Source organism: Diceros bicornis, chromosome 6 (genome assembly GCF_020826845.1).
Source record: "Diceros bicornis minor isolate mBicDic1 chromosome 6, mDicBic1.mat.cur, whole genome shotgun sequence".
Lineage (NCBI taxonomy): Eukaryota > Metazoa > Chordata > Mammalia > Perissodactyla > Rhinocerotidae > Diceros > Diceros bicornis.
In genome coordinates, this window is record NC_080745.1 from 6,519,652 (window position 1) to 6,546,236 (window position 26,585).

Here is a 26,585-nt window from a genome sequence, read left to right on the forward strand (position 1 = left end):
TGCCTACTAATGGAGAAACATTTCTTCTGATTTGAACTTGTGTTGGCTGTCCCTGTGTACTGGCTTCTGTCTTTCAGTTTAAGGATGTCTTGGAATATTAACATGTTCTTTCAATTACTTCCTGTGATTGTTTGGAAGTGGGAAGTGGTTCAGCATGGAGGTGAGAGACAGACCACCTCCTTCTATAGGTTTCCCTATGGCTCTTCGGTGTTTCAGTGTTACAGAAGTCCTTATAATTTCTGATTCGTTACCAGTGCCTTATCGAGATACCGGCACTGATGTTGGTTTTGTATTTTGTTGATCATCCCCATGCAAAAGTGTTTGGAGGGACTTTAATTATTTTCACATGGCCCTCTTAACTGGAAAGCCCTTGCCCAGTCTGCACATGATCCTTTACATCCATCGTTGGGAATTTTTTTCTTTCTTTCTAATGCACAATGACTGGCTTTGCAAAGAGGATTCTGCTTTCAGATTTCAAGAATAAAAAGAGGACAGCTGTCCGAGTATTAACATGATGGAAAAATTTTAAAATATCACACAGTGTGTTAGCTTATTTGTGACAAATAGATAATGCACCTCATGGCCATTAGGAACAATATTTGTCAGAGCATTCTGTCTATTGTTTAAAGGCATTGGTGGCATGTCATAATATTTACACAAGGCATGAAAATGTTGCATTATGCATATCTGAAGTCTATGGTATATCCTTTAGACTGTTGTCATTTAGCTGAATTCCAGGAAAATGTTGCCAACATCCTTGTTTGAAATAAGATAACCAAATGCCTTATAGATCTCTACTTCCTCCACACTCTACCGTCTGTCACAATATAGTATCAGGATATTATTACTTATTGAAGCATATGCTTAATGAAAAATTAATAGCATTGCAATATGATGTAATGGTACAAGATGCTGTATTCTGACTAGAATAAGATATTTACAAATTTATGCCAATTGGTCATTATTTTTTATTTCACATATCCATGATGAGTGCATATTTAGAAAATGAGAGGGCGTTTTCTGCTAATGTTTCTGATTATTTCATGATAATGCTGACCAGAGATAATGAAAGGGAGAAGGATGAGAGGGGTTAGGGATGGGAGGAGGGGAAAGGAAGCAGAGAGAGGGAGAAGAGAGAGAGAATGTGATTGCTGCGTGGGTGAGCCTGTGTGTGTATATGCAGCATAGATGCATAATTTTGGAAGTCTGAATTTTCTGTGTCATCATTTTGGAACATTACCAAGTAATGCAATGCTGTGATTTAGTTAAAACTAACTCTGGGTACATCTAAAATGGTACCTAGCATAAATGTGGTCTCATAGGCGTGGTTTTAAACAAAAACATAATAAATAATTTGTTATTAGTTACTCTTCCTTAAAATCACATATTTAAATTCTTTAATAAACTGAGTAAGGTTTCTGTGAATGGCCTAGATAAGGCTGCTCACACTTAGGAGTCTAAGAGTCTTATAGAGTTCCTCGCTTTTGCGCACTGTTACCAGATTAATCTTCCTATGTTGTATCTGGTCAGCTCACTTATCTGCTGAGCCCTTCTGGGCCCCACGGTGCCTACAGTGTACAGGCGTTTGGAGTCTCCTGAGATGTGGTGCCCACCTGCCTCTCTGACACCGTGCAGCCTGTAGTCTGTATCTTGGGCTCCAGCTAAGCCAAGCCCCTTGCTGTGCTGCATTCCGGCTCAGTGCTCTCCTTCCTCCATGCCTGTGCAGGGTCACTGTGGAATCTCCTCCTCAACCCTTCTGTGTGTAAACATCGTCTGTCTTTAAGCACTCAGCTCACGTGTCTTCCTCCTTCAAGTACAGTTACTGCTGAGACATCAGGATAGTCCCTCTCCCTTGTGAACTGGCTGAATCCTTTATCTCCATCCCAAAGACAATGAAAATGTGGCACTCCGGCTATGTATGTGGAGGCTCTGAATTCAGATTGGTACATATAGTTATGCTATCTTGATCTTCAGTGTGATAGCTAATATCTCTGAGCCTCAGTTTCCTCATCTGTGAAATACAAGTGATAATATATATGTTCTTGGCTGTGGGAGAATTAGGATGATATCTGCGTTGTACCTAGTGTAGTGCTTGGGCCATAATAGATGTCAGATAAGCAGAGGCTCCTCTGTGATTTTTATTAACAGTTATTGCTGTCTCCTATCCTGTGATTTCTTGATGCATGATCTCTCCCTGGCCTAGGGCTCTTGCGGGGCAGCACCTGCGCTAGGTTTGTCTTTGTGTCCTCAAAGGGCTCAGCACAGTTTCTTACGTCAAATATGCATCAAATTACATCTTTATCTTTTTAATACTCAGATGACAGTGTCATCTCAGCCCAGTTCCTTCCGTCACCTCTGCCGTGAGCAGGACTGAGTGGTTGGTGCATCTTTATTTATGATGATGTGTGGTCTCTATTTCAGCTGTCCTTTAGGTGGCAACAACTTCTGGCCTCCTTTCCTGAAGAGACCAGCTGGGCTTCAGAGGTCACTGCTCTCTGTGAGTTTGATGGTTGCAAGGATATTTTCAGTGTGATGAAGGGCGTGGCTTCCTTTGGCTGGATTTACGAAGTAGATATATGGGGTGTGATGAAGCTTGTGTCTACTCATTATCAAACAGGTACTTTCAAGCTGATCTGGAGAGTTGGAATGTTTCGTGTTTGCCCACTTGAATCAGGTCTGACTCTAGGTGGCTCTAGTCAGAATGCTTCCTGACATGACTCTAGACTCTCTCTCCCCTGGCTGGAATCAGCTCCTTAGAGTCCTGCCTCCCAGCCTGGCCTTTCAGTTGTGTGGACCTGCGCTGTGCTGGTGTCGTCAAGTCTTCCTGCTTCTGAGTGATGTGGATGAGTGGACGTCTCATGGGTCTTTGGAGTCAGACCACCTGGACTTGAGTCTTGATGTTGCCACTGACTCTGTGACTCATCAATATTACTGAATCTTTCTGAGTCTCAGTTTCCTCATTGGGGAAATGATGTTAATATTGTTTACCTCTAGGCCTTTTGTAAGGAGTAAACAACACAAAAGGTGTTATGCGCTAGAACAATGTACGTCATATATACAGGACCCAGTGATTATTAATTCTTTCTTCCATGCTTCCCCCCCTTTTCTCACACCTAGGCCATTATGAGAAATAAGCCTAGTCAGAAGCAGAAGCATATATCTGGAATAGTGCTGCCCTTTTCCTTTTAAACATCTGCACTGTTTAAAAACCATAGCAAACTATTTTGAAAAAGAAACACATTTTCAGATTTCAAGGATATTTACTACTTTAATGACTATTGACAGTGAAAAGATTTCATTTATGTGAAGGATAAAACTTGTACGTTGTTTTAAAAAATGTGTTTGTGAAACCTCAAGGCTCAACTAACAAATCTCTTTTCTAGAAGTGACAGTAGAGCTTGAGGAAAATGCTGAAATATAAGTAGAACAGTTTCCAAGATTCACTCCAAAACCATTGAAAGAAACACATCAATGTTTTCAACTATGTAATTTTGAATAATTGGGACATTCTAAAGGCTTATTATTGGTTCTTTTGAAAATCAAAAGTTGCATTTTAAATAGCAAAAATACACGAATGTAACTTTTTATTTATTTATTTTTTTTGGTGAGGAAGATTGGCCCTGAACTAACATCTGTTGCCAATATTCCTCTTTTTGCTTGAGGAAGATTGTCCCCAAGCTAACATCTGTGCCAATTCTCCTCTATTTTGTATATGGGATGCTACAACAGCGTGGCTTGATGCGTGGTGTGTAGGTCCGCGCCCGGGATTCGAACCTGCAAACCCTGGGCCACCAAAGCAGAGTGTGCGAACTTAACCACTACACCATTGGGCCAGCCCTGAATGTGACCATTTTTTAAGGGCAAAATTAATGTCTTTAGTAATTGTGACAAGCCAATTTTTATTATATATACATTATATATGCATTTTTAAACACTTAAGATCCTATCTTGAAAGCACTATTAATTCTAAGTTAGAATTTTCTGATATTATTCTATTGTGATGAATAATTTGATCAACCTCATGTCTAGATTTTCTGAACTCTCTGGAAATGTGTTTTTTTTCTTTTTTTAAATCTAACACTTATTTGGCCAAATTGGTAGTTAAAATTAATACCACATAGTTAGGATAATGGTATTGTATTTCATTATATTAGAATGAAAATTTATTGTTTGAGAACCATTTTTCCCCTTGGAGAGGTCAGGGCATTTTATAAAAGTGTTCAAGTTTGTAATGAGACTGCAGAGACCTCTTATATAGACCTCTTATGTTTTTCTGTTTGGGAGTTATAACACAATCTGAAGAAATGAGTTCTTAATTACCAAATAGATTTTTATATGTGCTCATATAAAATAAATTTCATTTATGCCTTTAACAACTAGCAGACAAGAATAAAATTGAATAAAACTATAGTTGTGCTTGAAAATATTGGTGATAACTTTAATAAATAATGCTTCATGCATGTCTTAAATCTACTTCTATCGTTAATTTATTGCTTCTAAATAACATAGAGATGCATGTAAGTCCAGTTAAGGGGGGAGCTGATCCATGGAGAGTACAAATTGCGAAACTGAGACTTGCTTCAGTCAGGCATTTTTAGATAGATGCCTTAGTCACATGATCCTTTTCTTGACAGTATTAATTTCTTTGCTAATATCTATTCTAAATATATTATATTGGGAACATAATCTTACTGAACACAGCAATGAGACGTTCTCCAAACTTATCAGCTTGAAAATTTGCTTGGGAAGATGCTAGATGATAAAAAATTAGATTTCTCTTTGTTTCTAATGAACTACGTATGTTTTTGATTGTGTTTTACAAATTATAATAACTCTTTGGAACTTAGTTTACCTATACTTTTAAAATACACGTATTTCCATTCATCAGTAAATTTTATGTAGCATAGAAAGAGTTTTCTCATACATTTTTGCATTTGATCTTCCCCCAAATCTTAGGAAATAGTCATTCTTATCCTTGTTTGGACAGAAAACATTTGTGACATTCAGGGAGGTTAAGCGATATACAAAGGGCTTATATACAGCGTTATTTGTCTCCTGTGGGCTACAGAACGTCACTGAAGAATTGTAAGCCATGGGGCAACGTGCAAGTTTGCAGTGTACACGATTCCTTTGGCAGAAATGTGAATGGTCAATTCGTGAGACCCAAGGCTGGAGGTAGAGACCTCTGTGGTCCTTGGCTCCTACCTTTCTATCGTAGCCCACCTCCCACGCATCAGGAAAGCTGTTAGCTGTCCTTGCAACACACATCAGCAAGCCAACTGCTTATCATGACTACTGTTGCTACCTCCCTGGGCTCAGCCTGTCAACTCTTGCCTTCATTTACAGTAGCTTCCTAACTGCTCTCCCCGCTTCTACCCTTGTTTTTTCTAATCTAAATATGGCAGTCAGTGTGACCCTTTAAATATGTAGGATGATCTCCTATTACTGCTCTGATCCAACCTTGCCTTAGCTCCTGTGTCTCTCAGAGTAAAAGCCCAAGTCCTTTCTATGGCTACAAAGCCCCACAGGATCCGGTTCCTTTTCTTCTTCCTGCCATTTTCCCACTTGCTTACTCCCCTCAGCTGCATCGGCCTGCTTGTTCTTTCTTGAACGTGCCAGTAATGCTCTCACCTCAGGTCTTAGCAGTGGCTGTTTCTTCTGCTTGAAATACCTGGATGGGTATCCACCTGGTGGATACCCTCACTTCCTCACATCTCTAATGAAATGTCATCTCCTCAGTGAGAAGTCAGTGCACTATTTTAATTGCAGTCTGTTACCTCCCCTACTTCTGGTTTTCCTTACGCTGATTTACTTTCTTTTGATTCTATAGTACGAAACACCTTCTAATAAACACTGCAGTTTGCTTATTTATTTTGTGTATTCTTTAATGTCTCCCTCTCTCCATTACAATGTGAATTCCACGAGGACAGGGATCTTTACCCATTTGGTTCACTGATGTATTCCAAACACCTAAATCAGTGTATGATGTAAAGTATATTCTCAAAAATTATTTGCTGAATGAATGAATGGATTGAATGTTGAGGGAATCATCTAAGATAACTAGACACACATTGTTCGGAGAACTGTGTGAAAATGTAGGATGGCTTTTAAACTGTGAAGCTTGAAATAATGCTTCTACTCATTTTTAGTTAATCCTAAGATTGAGGGAGAACCTCTAAAGCTTCCATAAAAAGTCGTATGCTCCAGCTCAGGCAGTCTGGGCCTCCTTGGATTTCAGTTCAGGTAAAATCTTCACCTGTATACTTTTCTGTGTTTATTTTCTCCAGTGTAAGAAGCAGGGATCAATTCAGAAACTGTGACTTCCTTATCAATTCATATTGATGTTAACTTCTCTGTGATTGATATAATTGGCAAGAAAAGAGTCATAAATGCAAATAGAAAAAGAGATGATTTCTTCATCAGAGAAAATATTATAAAATACTGTCAAAATAAATATAAGGAAACCATTAAAAAATTAATATTTGTAACCTGAAAGCCTCTTCCGTAGGTTCTTTCTTATAATTATTCTAGAGTAAAAGATGAATAAAATAGAAAATATTATTAGAATAATTTATTCACCAAAAGCTCCAAAAATGAATATATTAACTTACTAATCTTACATCTGTAACAAGCACTAACAGTTGAGTATGAAATTTGGTTAATAAGCAACTTGAAAGAAAATCTCAAATTAATGGAATACATTGCAATATGATAATTTCTGTTGCAGTATTATTAAAACTGATTCTTGTTTTTAAGTGGTCTTATGAGAACAGAGCTGCTATTCTTTTTTTTTCTCTTTTAAAACAATTTCATTCGATTTGTGAATTTGTTTAGGTTTTAATATAATATCCTGACAATGTTATATACAAATTTCAAACTAAAACTGAACGAACATTGTCCTGTGTTCCACCGTTTCTTTTATTTCTGCACTGAATCAGAAAACAATTCTCCATGAACATATTCCTATTACAGTGAAGACAAAGATAATATTCTAAAAACATATTTCTGCTGTTGTTTGAAGAAAGCTTCAAGGACTGTCCTTCAGACTCATACATTTAAAAAAGAAGAATTTAAGAGAGAAAAGCAGGGCTGGCCCCGTGGCTTAGCGGTTAAGTGCACGCGCTCCAGTGCTGGCGGCCCGGGTTCGGATCCCGGGCGTGCACTGACACACCGCTTCTCCGGCCATGCTGAGGCTGCGTCCCACATACAGCAACTAGAAGGATGTGCAACTATGACATACAACTATCTACTGGGGCTTGGGGTGGGGGGCGGAGAGAAAAGCAAAAGAGAAAAGAAGGAAAAGGAAGAACAGGAAAGGAAAAGAGCAGGAGGGGGAGAGAGGAGAGGGAGGTACAGGGAAGATAAAGGAATGTGTATGCTTCTCCCCAAGTACCCTCTTTTCTACATATAATAAAGCTAATGAATTTTTAGCCTTGCTTTCTAAACTCAGAAAACCTAAATGATCTCTTCTCGTGTTGATATTTTTATGATTTCAAAAAAATCCTATTAGCCAGAAAACCTAAATGATCTCTTTTTGTGTTGATATTTTTCTGATTTCCAAAAAATCCTATTACCCAAATTAAGAGGCTAAGAGGAAAATGCATTTCTAATTCCTAAAATATCAAGTTGAGCAATTATTTCATATTGCAGTGTCTGTATTCATAGAAATGCATACAGATGCGCTCAAGATCTATGTGAGTTTGGGACCTAGCAAGGTTCCTCCCTCTGGTTTTAGGAGGAGGGTTATGATAACAGCATTGTGATGCTATTGGTAACTTAGACCATCATTTTCCTTTATTTGGAGCCCTCTGAAAAACTTTTTATAAAATTACACACATACATATAACGTGATGTTTGCAAACTTGAAAATCTCTTATTTGGATAAACTCACTCATCTTGCAATACTTCCTACCTGTGTTTTCCTCTCACTGTATTGCTTATCCTTAATGGAACAAGACAGCCATTATTATATAAAATAAAGAAAACTGTGACTAACACGACTTCAAATCAACCTCCAAATAATGTCTGCAGTTGCCAAATATGTTTTCTTTGTGTCTGTAGATAAACTGTTACTCTAGGGACCTCATTATTACATCAGGCCTGGCACACCTCAAGCTTTTCTAAATAGCCAAATTGCCTTGTCTTTGAGCCTGCAGAAGCTTCTTGTCCCTGTTCAATATTTGTCTCACCTTTGGATTCCTGTCTTATTCAACCCTAATGAATCCTACCACCTTTGTATGCACCCACTGTCCACATCTGTGGAGGCTGGGCACATCAAATGTGGCATGAAAATATAGGTATTTTATGTATTTAAAAACAGAGGAAAATTGCAATTTAGTGCCTGTGCAGTTTTTTCTAGCAAAAAAAACTATGTGTTCTTTTGCATTAGGTAGAATGTGTATACTTCCAGTTTATGCTCCTTTCATGGAAATGTGTGGGTTGCATCTCTGACTCATGGTCAGACTTTGGGGCTCTCTGCAGCTTCAGTTCATGCCAGTTGAGTGTGCCTTTTGAAGACACGTTCTCCCCCTGCACCCTAGCTCAGATTGAAAAGACTCTTTCTCTCTTGGCTGTGCCACTATGGCTCACATAGGCAACATGGGGAGGAGAAGGTGACATTTCCAGATATTTATAATATCTCTGCTAAGTAACTAAGGGATTGAACACTTAAAATACACAATTATGCATAGAGAATTAGATTTGGGGCATTTGAAAAGTGATTACAGCAAAACCCAGGTTGAGAGTTAAGATAATTTTGAAGTAAGAAACAAATCCACAACATAGAATCCTGGTGGCAGGACGGACCTCCTGAGTCACCTGACCCGACAGGGCACCGATGGAAATGATGCCACAACCCAAACAACCTAAGTAGTTATTCTTATTTTTAACATTTTTCCATAAAAACACATCCTTTGCCTCACAGCGTGGCTCTTCATCAGCTCAGGCCCTCGAGAGGCATTTGGGAGAATTTAAACCTGTATTTCAAACCTGACTTACTCAGTTGCATGTGACCATTATTGGAGTTAAGAAACCAGCAACCTTCTTGATAAATAAACCCAAGGGTCCACGCTATTCAAGTGTTTACATCTTTGCAGCCTTTGGTCTTCACATTTAGATGCCAATGTTATCCTCCATAAAATGTCACATGCTGAAATGGGCAGAGTGGACATATAATACACCAGCTGTCCCCCTCTTAAACCCTTTGCATTTCTCCCAGATTGAGAAAGAAGAGGGAGCACTATTGGATTCAGTGGAAATTCTGCTTAGGAAAGGAGCTATTTAGAAGTATCTGGGGGTGAATACCAGTGATGAGTATAGCTGTATCTGTTCTTACTTTCTATATGCTGGTATATGATGCAATTAGTTTTTAAATTGGTGGTAAGCTGCCATCCTACTTTTTATCAGGAGCAAACTGGAATCATTATATATCCCTTTCGCTCTCACTTCAAATCCAGACCAAAAGGCCTTGCTTGTTTCTTCAGTAAAACTGATGGGAATGGAGGCCTGCGGTGTTCTTAGCATGTGCTAGGCACTTTCTCCATAATTATGGGCATGTAGTTTTAGTAGCTCATTTTATAGATTAGAAAATAGAAGCTCAGAGAATAAGGACTTGTCATGTTCATGAAATATTAAGGAGTAAATTCAAACCCAAGTCTTTAGGGTTTTCCCATCCCTCCACACTGACAAATTTCCACACTCATTAAATGTTATTAGAGCCATCCAGTATGCAATAGTGAAAAGAGCCTCACTCATAAAGCCAGAAGACCTGGGTCATGGACTTCCGATGGGACTCTTTTCCTTGAGTTTGCCTTGAACAAGCCCGCATGTCTGTGTTCCAGCTACTCTCCATGCCTTGAATACTGCCTTCTCTACCCACCGACTAACTCCAGTAGAGTCCAACTATGAGAACTTGAACAGTTTCTCTGAACTGAAGCTCCAGGGGCACTTCCCCAATCACGTCTTTCCTCCCAAACTCCAGAAGAAGCCATTGATGTCTTGAATTTGGTGTCTGTCATTACCTTGCTTTCCTTACCTGTGACCCTAAACCGGATGATGACTGTCTTGTGTTGGAAGGCTTAATTCCATACTAGCATCAACAATAAGATAAGAGCTCGGACACTCAGTCTGCCCCCCTATGTCATTATCTATCAGCTCAATTAGGACAATTTTGACTTCAGGGACTCCAGCGACCACGTAGTCACTATGCTGTTTTAAATCCTGTTTTGTGCATTTGGGAGAATAGACTTAATTTCTGGAAGAGCTCATGTACGTCTACTCATCAGGTATGGGATTGTTTTGGATATTCTGGTAGATATCCATGTTCTCCACCATCAGGGATAGGCAGTATGGTGCCAGGGGGTAAGCAGGGATTGAGAAGAATTCTTGGGTACGTTGCTTAATATTTATGAACCCAAATTTCCTTATTTAATTAGTGGTGGTGATAATGTTAAAATGCCAAATTTTTGTGAGGATTCTGTGAAATAGTGAATGTTTATAGTAAGTGGTAACCTATGCTATTATACAACTGTTAGTATCCATCTTGCAGATTTTTCCATTCTAGCCCCAGAAACATGGAAATGGACATACATGCCAACTTTACTCCTAACATTTCTATTAAATGGTTGAAAGATCATTTTGTTTCAGCGTCTTTTGCCTCTCCCAAGGCTGCATGGCAAATACATTGGTCATTCTTTTGAAAAAATTTTGAGTGCTTACTATGTGCCAGGCACTATGAATGTATGCTTGGGAGAGGGGAAAGCAATGGAATTATCTAATTTTACGTTTTTAAAAGATCACTTTGGTTGCTTTGTGGAAAATAATGAGTGTGTGGTGGGGGTGCTGATATTTGGGGACGTGTAAAATAGTGAGTGATTAGTTAGAAAGAAATCATAACACTCCAAGAAAGAAATTTGAGATATAGTTTGAAGAGAGAAGAGACAGGTCATGCTGGTGAATTGCATGTGTACAGGAGAGAGGCAAAGAGAAGGAAGACTTCCTGATTTCTAGCAAGAGTATCTGAGTAAGTGATCTTGTATTTAGTCAGGAACACTGGAAGATCAGTAGGTTTATGGGTAAAGTCATGAGTTTGGAAATATGTCTGAGTCTCATATAAAATATACAAATGGAGATGTCAAATAGGCAACTGAATATATGATCCTTGACCATAAAGAATTCTGGAGGAGCTAAATGGAGATTCTATAGACTATAAATGGTATTTAACATAGTTTTTGACAGCATTTAGGATAGAGTATAGATTAGAAAGAGGATGGGTTCCAGGATTGGGCCCAAATGATCCTCAGGTATGGTCAAGTAGAGGAGGGCAAGGTAGGGAAAGGTGACTGAGGTGCTGCTTCAGAAGCTAAACAGATGAGTGTGTTTTAGGAATGACGGAGTGGTCACCTATTTTGAGGGCTCTTTAGAGGTTGAGAAAGATGACTGGAATGTGTCCATTGGATTTGGCAACATGGGGATTGCTGATGACCATTGCAAGAGAAGATTTGGTGGAGTGGCTGGGGCTGAGGCCAGGTTGGAGTGATCTGAATTGCTTAATGGAAAGTGAAAAAGTGGAGAGAGTGTTTGCTGACATCTCTTTTGAGAAGTTTGGTTGAGAAAGGCAGCAGAGAAATGAGATGGTTGATGGAGGGCACATGGAATAAAGGCAGTTTTTGTTTTGCTTTAAAAAAATGATACCCTAGAGCAGCATTTATAATACTGAAGTTTGTGAATCATTAGTAGTCTTAAAAAAATTCATTGGGTTGCAATCATCATTTAAAAAAATTAACTAGAATAAAAGAGAAAATATCAGAGTACATGTCATATGGTAAAGGTAAGAATTTCATTTTTATTGAGGATATTATTATGAAATATTTACTAATAGTTACATATTTACACACACATATATAGATGAATATTGGGTCATAATATAAAATGCGTTTCCTAAGGTGGATCACAGTTTGAAAAGTTTGGAATCCACCATACTAGAGAACATTTGTGTGGTGACAAGGATAGCCCAGTAGAGAGAAAGAGACTGATGATGCAGGAGAGAGGGAAAACCAAAGGAGTAACGTTCTTGAGCAGGAGAGAGGAACTCTTGACTAAATTCTTTTTTATCTTTTTTCTCTTATGCACTTATGTGGCTTCCATATTAGTCATCATTAACCTGACTGTAAATGAACAAATCCATATATTTGCCAGCATGTATGGTGGGTTACTTTTGTCAAAAGTAATGATTTGTCATAGGCACTGTGTTATGGACTTAATTGTTTCCCTTGAGATTCATATGTTGTGGTTTTATAACCCCCAGAATGCGACTGTATTTGGAGATAGGTTCTCTAAAGAAGTAATTAAGTTAAAATTAGGTTATTGAGGTGGGCCTTAATCCAATATGATTGATGTCCTTAAAAGATGATAAAATTTGGACATAGATGCATACATAGGGAAGACCACGTGAAGACACAGGGAGAAGGCGGCCATCTACAAGGCAAGGAGAGAGTCCTGAGAAGAAACCAACCCTGCTGACACCTTGATCTTGGACTTCTAGCCTCCAGAATTGTGACAAAATAAGTTTTTGTTGTTTAAGCCCCCCAGTCTGTAGTATTTTGTTGTGGCAGCCCTACCAGACTAATATGGTCTCTTATCTTATTTGGGCTCCTTTGACTGTTACCACACTGTGAGGTGTGGAAGACCAGGATCATGAATGCCTTTACAGATGAGAAAACTGAGATGTAGAGATAAGAAATGGCTTACCCGAGCCCAGGGATCAAAATAGCTAGTAAGTGGAAATTGAGGTTTTGTAAATCCTTGCCCAGTGTTCTTTCCATGCCGAAAGGCTATGTAACAGGCCTTTGGTCAGGCTATGCTTACAGTAGTAGATGGGATTATATGCTGGTTTGTTTATTAGGGCCAAAAGCTACACTGCTCTGTGAATATAAATTCTGATATTTTATGAAATAAGATTGAACATTTAAAACTTCCACAAGCCCAAAGATGACATATATTGACATTTAAAAATCATCACTTTATGTAGCTCATGAAATTATACAGCTCAATGAACGTTTTTAAGTTTAGCCTCTCAATGAGACATGATAAAACTTGACCAGTGCAGGGCAAAGAAGATAACTGATATTTTAAAAAATCTTTATGAGCTATGACATTTCTTAAAAAAAAGGTAGGGAATATCTCAGTAAAGTAATAATCAATCTGTTGTAACTTTGGCTTCCTGATACAAGCACCATAAGTGAGTGATCCCAGTAAAATTGCTTTCTATCTTCTGTAATGCTTTTGGGTCCTTTTTTTTTTTTGAAGTCATGCTTTTGACGTAAGTTTCTTAATGATAATAAGAATTTGTTTACCATAATAAACAAATGCTCTGAATGGCATTTTGGAGTCTGCAATACACTTAGCATGTTCTGCAGATGCATTAATTCATTTGTTTTTGATAAACATTTATCACGAGTCCATTTGTTATTCTTATACTGGTGAATAAGGCATGACCTCAAAAAAATTCCCAAGTTAATGAAGATGAAATGTGTGTGTGTATGTGTGTGTGAGAATCATGCTTCATTGTAGTGAATACCCTTATGTATATCACCCTATGAAAATGTGTTAGAGATTTTCTAGGGTACACAACTAAAGAGCAAACTGCTGTGTTGTAAGTTGTGTCCATCTTCAGCTTTGTAATGGTAAATAAATCTTCAGTTTACCCTCCTATCTATCACACGTTTGATCTGTTTCCTTACATTCTAAAATCAGTCAGATTTATCGGTTTTTGACAATCTAATAAGCATAATATGATAGCTATTTATTGTTGTAATTTGTAATTATTATTGATTATTACTGATTGACTGTTTTTTATATATTTATAGGCCATTTAAGTTTCTTCTTTCAATTGTCTATTCACGTAACTTGCCCATTTTTTCTATTGTTTGTCTTCTTTTCTTATAAATCAGTTGGTACATGTTCCTTTTGTACGTTGTATAATTCCTTTTTTGCTCATGTGGATTGCAAATATTTTCTTCCCACCTGTAGCTTTCTTGTTGCTTTTTTTATGATAGGTTTTATGTTGTAAAAGTTTTCTATATTAATATGTTCAAACATGTTGATTTTTTCTTTTATAGTTTGCCTTTTTTTGTGTCCCTGTCTTGATTTCATCAATATATTCTCTATATTATGCTCTAAAAATTTAGATATTTGTTTATCTGATTTAAATTATTAATTCATCGGAAGTTTCTTGAGATTTTGTTGTTTGCAGAAAAGTAGAGATCTGAGTTTTCTTTCCTTTCTCAATATGCATAGCCAGTTGTTCCTTCACCGTTCATTCAGTAGTTGGTCTTTGCTCACAAATTTGTAGTCTATTACATCCAAAGCTCTCACAGGTAAATGAGTTTGTTTTAAGGCCACTTATTCTGTTACTTTGGTTTATTTGTCTATCCCTTCAACTATGTACACTGTCTAGTTTCTGTAGTTTTATAGTAAAGGCTGCTCTCAGTTAAGCTCAGTCCTGTCTTCTTCCACTTCAAAATTGCCTTGACAGATGTTGACCTGGAACTCATCCATATATATTTTAGCATAAAGTTGCCACATTCCATGAAAAACACTAATAAGATTTTGATCGAAATTGGTTTGATTTTATAGATTAATGTGTAAGAGTTGCCTTTAGTGCCTTCAGGTATATGAATATGATGTATTTCTCATTTATTCATGTTTTCTTTTATGACATTCAAAATAGTTTTATTATTTTACTCTAAAGTCTTACATATGTTTATTAGATTTAGTCATAGCTGTGTTATTATTTGTGCTATTATAAATGTAACTCTTTAAAATCAGATTTCCTAATAATTTGTTGCTGATATAAAAGAATATAATCATTTTTTATATATTGATTTTGCATCCAGCAACCTTGCTCAACAGCCTTTTTAATTATAGTGATTTTTATTGATTTTCTTGGATTTTGTATGTGGATGGTCTGTAAATAAATGATATTTTGTTTTATTCTTTTAATCCTTGCCCTTTTTAATTTTTTGTATTATTTTACTCTTATAAACATTTTTAATATAATGAACAATAGAAGTAGTGAAAGCAGGATAGCAGCCTCATGGGCCTGTTCACAAAACAGTGTCAGCCTCTGTGCTATACCTGCACCTGTTGTCATCTTAAATGACAGTTGACACTAATAGTTGTAACCTTAAAAACTATTGTCCTCTAAGTGTTTTCCAAACGAATTGTAAAAGAAATATTAAACTGAGTCTCTCTCTCAGTTACAAGTGTTCTATTATTTACTCATTATTAACTTATTCTGTAATTCTTTATTTTATTCAACAGGTATTTACTGATTGTCCACCGTTTGCCATGCACCATGCTGGTTGTGGGGGATTCCATGATGAATTAGACTGACAGTGTCCCTGTCCTCGTGAGGCTTCTGAATTGACAAGAGAGACAGACATTACACGGAAAATTGCATAGTGGTTATTTCCTTAGAATCCAGTGGCTGCTCTGAAGCACAAGTGTAGCATAATGCCAGCACACTCAGGAGACTGGGCAGGGATGGTGCTAATATGCAGTTGGGAAGATCGGGAAAGACATTTGAACTTGACCCAAATGAGGAGTGTGAGTTAGACAGGCAGAGGTGAGACCCTGAGCAGGCAAAGTGCTACAAAGAGAAGGATAGACGTTACTCTAAAAAGTGTATTCAATGATAAGTTATTTGCTACAAATGTTAAATAGGCATACCAAATACAAAAAAGTCAAAATCATGGAGCACAACAAATATCTGTTGAGTGCCCCTGTTTGAAAGATGTTCTGTATCACTTTGAATTTTTCCCTGGTTAATTAGGAAGAGTAAGTCTGACTAAGGGGAGGGCCCTGGCAGTTGGGACAAAGCCACTCAGGGTCGTGGCTACCCATGTGTTTGCCTCGTGCACACAGCTGCAGCCCAGGCATCCCATCGTCTTTGCCCTGGCTCCATCTCTGCTTGTCTCTTTATTTGGACCTCCATTGTCCCTCATCAACCATGGGGAACAAAATTTGGATAAAAGAAAAAAAAGCATTAGTGATTTAAAAAATAATTTCATTGGACACACTATCTTCATTAAGAATAATCCAGGGCAATATTGACTGTGGTCATTTTGCAGGTCCAGGTTGATTCTTTTTTGTTTCTTTTGTTTTTTTTTGTGAGGAAGATTAGCCCTGAGCTAACATCTGTTGCCAATCCTCCTCTTTTTTGCTGAGGAAGACTGGCCCTGGGCTAACATCCGTGCCCATCTTCCTCTACTTTATACGGGATGTCGCCACAGCATCGCTTGATAAGAAGTGCGGTGGTCCGCACCCGGGATCCCAACCCGCGAATCCTGGGCTGCTGAAGTGGAGCAGGCAAACTTAACCGCTATGCCAATGGGCCGGCCCCAGTTGATCGTTTTAATACAGCCTTTCAGTCAGTTTTGGATGCAAGGCACATCTTGCCTAGACCTTGTGTTCTCAGCAAGCAGGGGGGTATTTGGAGAGCTCTGTTTTGTCAGCTGCACAAAATGAAATGCTGCAGCCTGCATTTTCCTTATTCACTTTCAAGTATGAAGTTGATTTTAAAATTTAACTGTAGTTTCCTTAAGATGTGCTACCACTCCCAGCTAATTATATAGATGTATCAAATATGCGTTTTTGTTGAAAGCCTATTACTATTTTGCCTTTATCCACAATGATACTTGCATAGAAGGTGGTAATAAAATGTTAATATGTATTTAGTCATATGAGAAGAAGTAATATAGAAATTTCTGAGGTGTATAATGAGATGGATTTTTGCCTCTAAAAACATAAGAAAATTCAGAATGACAAGCCTGCACAAGCAAGGGATCTTGATCGCCTGCGGTTGGTCGCTTTGTGTTCTGTCACTGAGAGAGAAGACCAGATTCTGTCTTCCTTTCGTCTCCTCTCTTCAGGATTTCGAGCATTTTACCGAGCACATGTATTTGGCATATGAACAGAGGTCTAGCACTCTGGAGAGCTCTGCATGCAGAGAGAGATTTAGGGTCCTGTTCTGACATGTCTTTATTTGGAGCATCCCCCACCAAAACCCCCTCTTTGCTCAGGCCTCTGCGGGGATGATCACCTCCTACACGCATGGAGGGTGCCTCCTCTCACACTGAGGGAGCCCTGGTCCAGGTGGGACAGTGTGTAGCGGTTCACAAGAAAAGGGAATGCATGCTCTCCTCACACATCTTACAAGAGGAATTTGGAGAAGGGAAGGCCAACTTTATAGGGGACAGTGGTATGCATTGATGCAGAAAGTGGGGCGAAGGGTGAGACCGAAGTGCTGGGATCAGACTTTACAGCCTCACCCATGCCTCCTCTGAACGGTTGCTCTGTGGAGGATTGGTGACAGCCGGGTTAATGTGGCGGCCCTGAGGAGGCCCTGGGACACAGCGCAGAGTGGAAGCACAGCAGAAATGTTTATTTTGACCCAGTCATACCACCACTGGTGTGAGCTGTGCTGTTCTTGGACTCTCTTTGTTACTCAGCGAGAGAGGAGAAGCCGTGCTTGTTTCTTTTTCTCTGCCATGGAGAAGTGCAGACAATAAGGACTCAGTCTCCTCAGAGATCTGAGATATAGGGTGGCTCTGCCAATACCGCAGGACCTCTGTGAATCATGAACAGCAAGAGAATTTCCTGAAAGCACATGAGGAGGGGATCCCATACGTTATTATATTTAACAGCAGGGGACATGAGGAGAAACAAATTCACTCGATTTTTCAGGTGAGGAAACTGAGTCTTGGGGGCAGTTAAGCCATTGGCCGAGGTCATAAGGCCATGTGGTGTGGGACAGGGGATATTCAAACCCGGGAGACCAATTCCAAAATGTATGCTTCTAACCACCATGCTGTGCCACTTCAAAAGCCCCCTCTCTCCCTCTTGAGACTTAATGGGAGAAATAAATAAAGGCATCTTTGTGAGAAAGCTTTCTGCAAAATATGACTTGGTTGGAAAGTGTAAGTTATTGTATTAGGTCCATAATGTTGATACTTTGTGTTAATGTAAAGAGTGCAGTTCTTACAAACACTTGTTTAATTTATGTAGCACTGGCCCTTTGTGGAGCTTATATAAAACACTCCATTGCTCCTGAGCAATGCCTGTACTTCCAGTGCACTGGTCTGCAGATTATCTACTGCCACAATAGATCCTTTCCCTATGCAGGGAAAGTTCCAGAAGTGGCTTCATCAATGAAAACTTTGCTTCTTGGTGCCACCTTTTCCTGCCATGTAAAGTACAGATGGCTGTTTGTTGGCGCAGATGCTTTCCAGGCCAGCCCACCTGCCTCACACTGTGCCAGGGATTCAGAGGCCTCTGTCCCACGGCTCACTCGGAGCCCTCCGTTTGCAAACCACAGGGCCCGGGAGGTGCTCTGGAGGCAGCTCCGGACTCGAGGCCCCACAGGGTTGCGCCTCTTCTGGAAGAGCTGTGAAACCTCTCTGATGAAAGGAAGCCTCTCAATGTCAGATTGTAACCTCCTCTTGTGACCCGAGTTCTTCTGTGTCCTGACACTTCTTAGGCTTTCACAACAGAACGTGGCTTCCGGAGGACAGCTAGTGAGCTTCTTCTGTTTGGAGACTCAGCTTGTGTCTTATCTGTGCCAAATGGGTAACATTTTGAGAGAAGTGTTCCCAGCTCCCCACCTCACACACAGAGAATTGTGCTTACACGGCAGAAGATGGGAAACTTCCTATTTCATACATCTCCAAGTGGAGCGGTGTGAGCCTCTTCCTGTCGTTGCTGGTTCTCAACGTTTCTTTTCACCATGGGGTCAGAAGTTACACAGATATATCCAGTGGGCAAATAGAGAGCAGATATTGACAGGTTTTATTTTCTTTGCTCACTTGTGTGTGAATTTTTAATATAAATCCAGAGAATGTAAGTATTAATGCTAGTCAAAATGTTTCAGTGCACAGGTTTCAGAAATTTAACTTTATAAGTTACATTTTTTTCCTATGCAAGATCAGATTTTACATTTTTTAAAACAAAAGCTTTTTTTAATCGACTGTGTTTATAGAATTTTATACACTACATTATGTCCATTGTCTCTAATATTCTTACTCAGTTATCCTACATGCAGTTATGTGTTTTCAATGTTATCTATGTTTATTTATATAAATTTGCTATTAAAATATATTCAATTCCCTATGCCTCTGAAAAGGACAAGAGAATGACAATTTATTATTATTTTTCTTGGTTATGAACTCAGACAGATGAAAAATTATATAAATAAACCATATTTACTTTAATAGATGTATTAGTGATGCTCAAATATGACTCATCAGTGGTTCTCAGGCATTTACATTCCTAACACTTTCCTATTTCCTGGGGGGCAGGGGGAGTTCAGGAGAAATACAAAATGCGATCAGTGCTCTGGGAACTCACATCTGGCTAGAGGGATAGAACTACCACAAATGAAATAGAGAAAAATATGCCGCCTAGTGTGAGTCAAGGACAGTAGTTGTTTAGGAGTTTAGAGAAGGGCAAGATCTTTTGGGGCTGGGTATAAGGAGAGCTACTTAATATGCAGACCAGGAAGTTCCTCTCTGCCAGGCCCAGGGGCGTGTGCTTTGAACTCATTATTCCATGGGAACCCCGCAGCATCCCTCTGATCTAGGTATTACAGGATTCCTCTTCAACAGAAGAAAACACTGAGGCCGAACGAGTTAAGTGACATGGCCAAGGTCCCAGCCATAGTAGGTGGCAGGCTCAGGTCTCGCTGATGCAGAGCTGGTGGGTTTTTTTGGGTAATTGAGTCATAATTGATATATAATAGTAGTTTCAGTTGTACAGCATATTGATTCAATATTTGTATGTGCAGTCATGTGATACATAACGACGTTTCGGTCAACAACAGACCACACATAGGATGGTGGTCCCATAAGATTAGTACCATACAGCCTGTAGGTGTGTAGGAGGCCATACCATCTTGATTTGTGTAAGTACACTCTATTATGTTTGCACAATGAAATCACCTAACAATGCATTTCTCAGAACGTATCACTGTTGTTAGGTAAGATGGGTGACAATATTGTGAAATGATCACAATGTCTGGTTAACATCCATCACTACGTGTAGTTACAAATTTTTTTCATATGGTGATAGCTTTTAAGATCTATTCTCTTAGCAACTTTCAAATATACAATACAGTATTATTAACTATAGTCACTGTGCTGTACATTACATCCCCATGGCTTATTTCTTTGGTAACTGGAAGTTTGTACCTTTGACCCCCTTCACCCATTTTGCCCACCTCCAAGTCCCCGCCTCTGGCAACCACCAATCTGTTCTCTGTATCTATGAGTTAGTTTTGTTTTTTGATTCTACATATAAGTGAGAGCATATGCTAATTTGTCTTTCTCTGTCTGACTTATTTCACTTAGCATAATGCCCTCAAGGTCCGTCCACGTTGTTGCAAATGCCAAGATTTCCTTCTTTTTTATGGCTGAATAATATTCCATTGTGTGTGTGTATATATACATATACACCACATTTTCTTTATTCATTCTTCTATTGATGGACACTTAGGTTGTTTCCATGTCTTGGCTATTGTAAAGAATGCTGCAGTGAACATGGTGGTGCAGATATCTTTTCAAGTGAGTGTTTTGTTTTCTTTGGATAAATACCCAGAAGTGGAATTGCTGGATCATATGGTATTTCTATTTTTAATTTTTTGAGGAACCTGCATACTGTTTTCCAAAGTGGCTACACCAATTTACATTCCCACCAAGAGTGCACAAGGATTCTTTTTTCTCTACGTCCTTGCTAACACTTGTTATTTCTTATGTTTTTGATAATAGCCATTCTAATAGCTTTGAGATATCTCGTTGTGGTTTTGGTTTGCGTTTCCTGATGATTAGTGATGTTGAGCACTTCTTCATGTGCCTGTTGGCCATCTGTGTGTCTTCTTTGGAAAAAATGTCTGTTCAGATCCTCTGCCCATTTTTGAGTTGGATTGTTTGTTTCTTTGCTGTTGAGTTGTATGAGTTTTTTATATATTTCAGATATTAATCTTTTATGAGCTAAAGGATTTGGAAATATTTTCTCCCATTTGGTAAGTTGCCTTTTCATTTTTTTGAATGTTTCTTTTTTTTTTTTTTATATATATATATTTTTTTTATTGATGTTTTAATGGTTTCTAACATTGTGAAATTTTGGGTTGCACATTTTTGTTTGTCCATCACCATATATATGACTCCCTTCACCCCTTGTGCCCACCCCCCACCCCCCACTGCCCCTGGTAACCACGGTCCGGTTTTCTCTGTCCATGTGTTGGTTTATATTCCACATATGAGTGAGATCATACAGTGTTTGTCTTTCTCTTGCTGGCTTATTTCACTTAACATAATACGCTCCAGGCCCATCCATGTTGTTGCAAATGGGACGATTTTGTCTTTTTTTTATGGCTGAGTAGTATTCCATTGTATATATATACCACATTTTCTTAATCCAATCGTCTGTCGAGGGACACTTAAGTTGCTTCCACTTCTTGGCTATGATGAATAATGCTGCAATGAACATAGGGGTGCATAAGCCTCTTTGGATTGTTGATTTCAGGTGCGTTGGATAGATTCCCAGTAGTGGGATGGCTGGATCATAGGGCATCTCTATTTTTTCTTTGAGGAATTCTTTGAGGAATCTCCATACCGTTTTCCATAGAGGCTGCACCAATTTGCATTCCCACCAGCTGTGTATGAGGGTTCCTGTTTCTCCACATCCTCTCCAACATTTGTTGTTTTTTGTCTTGGTGATTATAGCCATTCTAACGGGCGTGAGGTGGTATCTTAGTGTTGTTTTGATTTGCGTTTCCCTGATGATTAGTGATGTTGAGCATCTTTTCATGTGCCTATTTGCTGTTGAGTTGTATGAGTTTTTTATATATTTCAGATATTAATCTTTTATGAGCTAAAGGATTTGGAAATATTTTCTCCCATTTGGTAAGTTGCCTTTTCATTTTTTTGAATGTTTCTTTTGCTGTGCAGAAGCTTTAGTTTAATGTAGTCTCACTTGCTTATGTTTGCTTTTGTTGCCTTTGTTTTTGGTGTCAAATCCAAAAAATCATTGCCAAGACTGATGTCAAGGAGCTTACCACCTGTGTTTTCTTCTAGGAGTTTTATGGTTTCAAGTTTTATGTTCAAGTCTTTAATCCATTTTGAGTTAATTTTTGTGTACGGTGTAAGATAGGGGTCCAGTTTCATTCTTTTGCATGTGGCTATCCAGTTTTTCCAACACCATTTATTGAAGAGACTGTCCTTTCCCCATTGCGTATTCTTCAGAGCTGGAGTTTTAATCATCTCTGTTCTCTATGCAGTGGTTGAAAGTGCCTCCTTAGAAGAAACAAAGCATGATAAAATAGCTCAACATAATAGCAGTATTTATTGAGCTCTCATGGGCCAGGCACCATTCTAAGTAACTTTTCATGTGTTATCTCACTTAATCCTCACATAAATCCTATGAACCACAGAGAATTAAATGCCTTGCCTAGGAGCACAATGTGAGCAAGAAAGATTTGGACTGGGACTGAAGAATGGGCCTGATATTGGTAGCGGTGAGGATGAGACATGACTGCTTGCGTGGAGCTGATCTCCCACATCCTGGCAGAAGCAGCATGAAGGTGCCAAGTTAGGCAGGGAGGAGGCCCCACTCCAGGGGACCAAAGGCACTGCAGTGTGAAACCTGAGCTTTATGAAGAGGAGACTAGAAACAGGCCAGAGGGAGAAGAAGGGGAGAGAGTGGAGAGCCCCTGGAATGTAGAATGTCTAGACTGAGGAGTAAAGAGGAGAGATGAAGAATGAGAGAGAAAGGACAATCTGAGGTCTGTGTCAATGAATAGAAGGGATTTTGCGGTAAGGTTTTGGGGATCTCTATTCACAATTAGGAAATATAGGAAATGGTCCATTTTCTTTAAGTATATTTCTCAATATGGCATCAGAAATTTCTCCCTCTTAGAGTCTGCATATGAGTCGTCATATGGTTTGAGAAACTCACTTCCAGGTGGGATTCTGTGAAAAAGAGAATATAACAATTGATTAATGTATCACCAGATTAATCTGTCACTAGATTTTGAAGGCAACGCTTTAGAACATGTTTGTCTCTTAGCAGCTTTTTCTAGATCTTCTCAGGAAAGATCTTTGTGAATTGATTATTGATAGTTCAACATAGAATTTGAGAATAATACAGTGTGCAAAAAAATCCTAGGAACAAAACCTCTATCTTCACTATTTACCAGCTATATGGCACTGAGTAAATAATTTAATTTCTCTGAACCTCAGTTTTCTTATCTGTGAAATGGGACAATAATGTTCACATTATAGAGAAGCTTGCGAATTAAGTAAGAATAACACATATAAAGTGACTAACATGGAGCCCTGGCAAATGTAAGCACTCCATAAGTGTGTAGCATCATCATCACCTTTGTCATTTGTGCTCCCCTTTATAGAGACATTTATCTATGGATTTGATATAGGCAAACTAGATACTTTTAATAAAAATATGAAGTGGTCTGCAACTTACATGGGAAGATTCTTATTCAGAGCTCATGTCAGCATCAGCAATGGCAGTGTATTAGTTGTATTGGGTCATTGACCTCATGCACATATTATGTGCAAAGTACCTGGACTGCCCTGAGGAAACTTCCAGACAAGTGTGAAGAGGGACACAAATGAATCATCTTAAAGCAGTGTAAGTGTTATAATCAAGTGTATATAGTACAGAAGCACAGACGAGGTGCTGTTGCTATAGGGCTGGCTGAGTGGGGAAATGGGCAGGAAAGTGACATTTGAACCAAGTCTAGATGGATGATTAGAAGACTACGTGGTAGATAAGAGGCCAAGAACGCTGGGAGCAGGGCCCCCCTCCAGCAGCATGGAAGCATAAAGAATATGGCATGTACCAGGCATGAGAAATATTAACCATGAACTATGAATATTAGCTACAGAGTGTGGAGTGTGAGATGGGAGAGGCCAGGGCAAGTGAATTAAGGCCAGAGGAGTCAAGGCATCATTTGCCATATTTCAAGGTTTTCCCTAAAATGTAGCCACAGAATAAGTGTCTTGATTTTTAAGAAGGAAAGTCACATAATCAAATTCGTGTTTTAGAAAGATGATTGGAATTGGTGCAAAGGATGGATTGGAGGGGGAAAAAGTGGAGAACACTTTTATGTTTGGGTTTTTTTAAATATTCATCATATTTTCTGATAGTTATTTGCCAGTCATATATTTTCTTTGATGAAGAAGATAAAGGGTCTGCTTTATCTTTTTTTCTTTTATTATGGTAAAATACATGTAATATAAAATTTACCATCTGAGTCATTTTTACATGTAGAGTTCAGTGGTATTAAATACATTCATAATGCTCTTCAATCATCACCATCTATCTCCATAAATCTTTTCATCTTGTAAAACTTTTCATTTTGTAAAACTAAAACTCTATACCCATTAAACAATAACTCCCCATTTGTCCCTTACCCCCAACCCCTAACAACCACCATTCTACTTTCTGTCTTTAAGATTTTGACTGCTCTAAGTACCTCATATAAGTGGAATCATACAGGATTTGTCTTTTTGTGACTAACTTATTTCGCTTAGCATAATGTCTTCAAGGTTCATCCATGTTGTAGCATATGTCAGAATTTCGTTCCTTTTTGAGGTTGAATAATATTCCATTGTATGTCTGTACCACATTTTGCTTATCCATTCGTCTGTCTATGGACACTTGGATTGCTTCCATGTTTCAGCTCTTGTGAACCATTCTGCTCTGAACATGGGTGTATAAATATCTCTTCAAGATTTTGCTTTCAATTTTTTAAGTCTATACCCAGAAGTGGAATTGCTGGATCATATGGTAATTCTATTCTTAATTTTTTTAGGAACTACCATCCTGTTTTCCACAGTGGCTGCACCATTTTAAATTCCCACCAAGAGTGCACAAGGGTTCTGATTACTTCACATCCTAGTGAACACTTGTTATTTTTTCATAGTAGCCATCCTAATGGGTTTCAGGGACACTTTATGTTTTAAATGAAAGATAATGAGGGCCAAGGTGAGGCAGAGTCATGGAAGATAAATGGTGGGGAACTCAGGTGGGAGACCTTTGGGAAGTACAAGCAGCTGAATTTGTTGACTGATGTGAGAATTTATTAGAGCATGAGTTATATGTCCAACTTTGACATTTTGACAAATGTCCAAATTTGAGAAATAATAATGATATCACTAGAATCACGTAGGGCATATAAGGTGAAGGGCAGGATTTCTTAAGGGGGACATTAATGTTTATTAATTTGTTGATATTTATAGAGATTTTCAAAGGAATAAATTTATATTGGAGCACAAAATATCGATTTAAAAAATTTTAGGTTTATAGAAAAATGTTATACCTTGTGGAAAAATATAAATTGTGGTTATATGTTTTACTGTAAGTATCAATTAGAACAGAGCTTAAGACGTGGCTTGCAATTACTTTAACAAAAGTAATAACATATTTGTAGAATATTTTGCAGTTAGCAAGTCTCCGTCATGTAAACCATGTTTAATCTTTCAATAGGTTCACCCTTCTGTCTTTTACTGAAATCTAAGAAATGCCTTTGAGCACCCACTGGCTATTAGGAACTGTCTCAGGCTCTGGAAACACCCTGCTCTCACAGAGCATGTGTTCTAGGGGTAGGCCCTGGAGTATAAGTAATAAGAGGAATTCTTAACTTGGGTCCAAGGAAGGGTTTTGGGATAGAGAGGTGTCTATGATCTCAGTAAGATTTATGCAGTGTATTTGCAAGAAGAGATTTTCATCGACAACCATGATCCTAAACTGCTTAAGAACCATGGTCTTCAAGAAACTGAGCCTCACAGAAGTTAACTGACCGGCCCGAGGTCCCAAGAATCAAGTGACAATCTGGGTCTCTGACCATTGGTTTTGTGCACTGTGCAGTGCCCTGCTGCCTCTCAGGTTAATTCTGTTATGTCATCCTTCTCTAAAGAATGATCCATTTTCCTAAGATTTTATAGATCACTCAGAATTCTTGTTGTAAATGTCACTTCATAGATCATGATGAAACAATTAAAAATTTTATAATACATACAGTCCTGTGTCACTTAACGACGTTCTGAGGGGATACGTTCTGAGAATTGTGTTGTTAGGCAGTTTCGTAGTTGTGCGAACGTCATAGAGTGTACTTACACAAACCTAGATGGTATAGCCTAGACTATAGTCTGTGGTACACACCTATGGTACACATCTCGACTGTATGGTACTAATCTTATGGGACCGTCGTATATGCGGTCCTTTGTTGACCAAAACGTTATGTGGCGCGTGACTGTATAGCTAGATTGACTTTAATTTCTCATAGCTTTTAAAACACTGAGACTTCCAATGCTCCTGGTTCTAAAGGCATTTGATGAAGGCAGCGTTCCTGCATCTTTGTTGGAGAGGAACATGGCAAGGGTCCTGAAGAAACTCCAGTGGCATTTCTTGGATCATCTTGAGGAAGCAGAAATGTGTGCCATTCCTAAGCAGATTGTTAGCCTTCTATTGTAGGACACAGACCAGTGCCTTCGAAATGGCCTTCTTGACTT

At 38.7% G+C, this 26,585-nt stretch overlaps 1 protein-coding gene across 8 annotated transcripts in view; it reads left to right on the forward strand.

Annotated features, from left to right (window-relative positions):
* Nucleotides 1-26,585, forward strand: part of NRG3 (neuregulin 3) — a 1,040,976-nt gene that overhangs the window by 119,480 nt on the left and 894,911 nt on the right. The window lies entirely within an intron of this gene.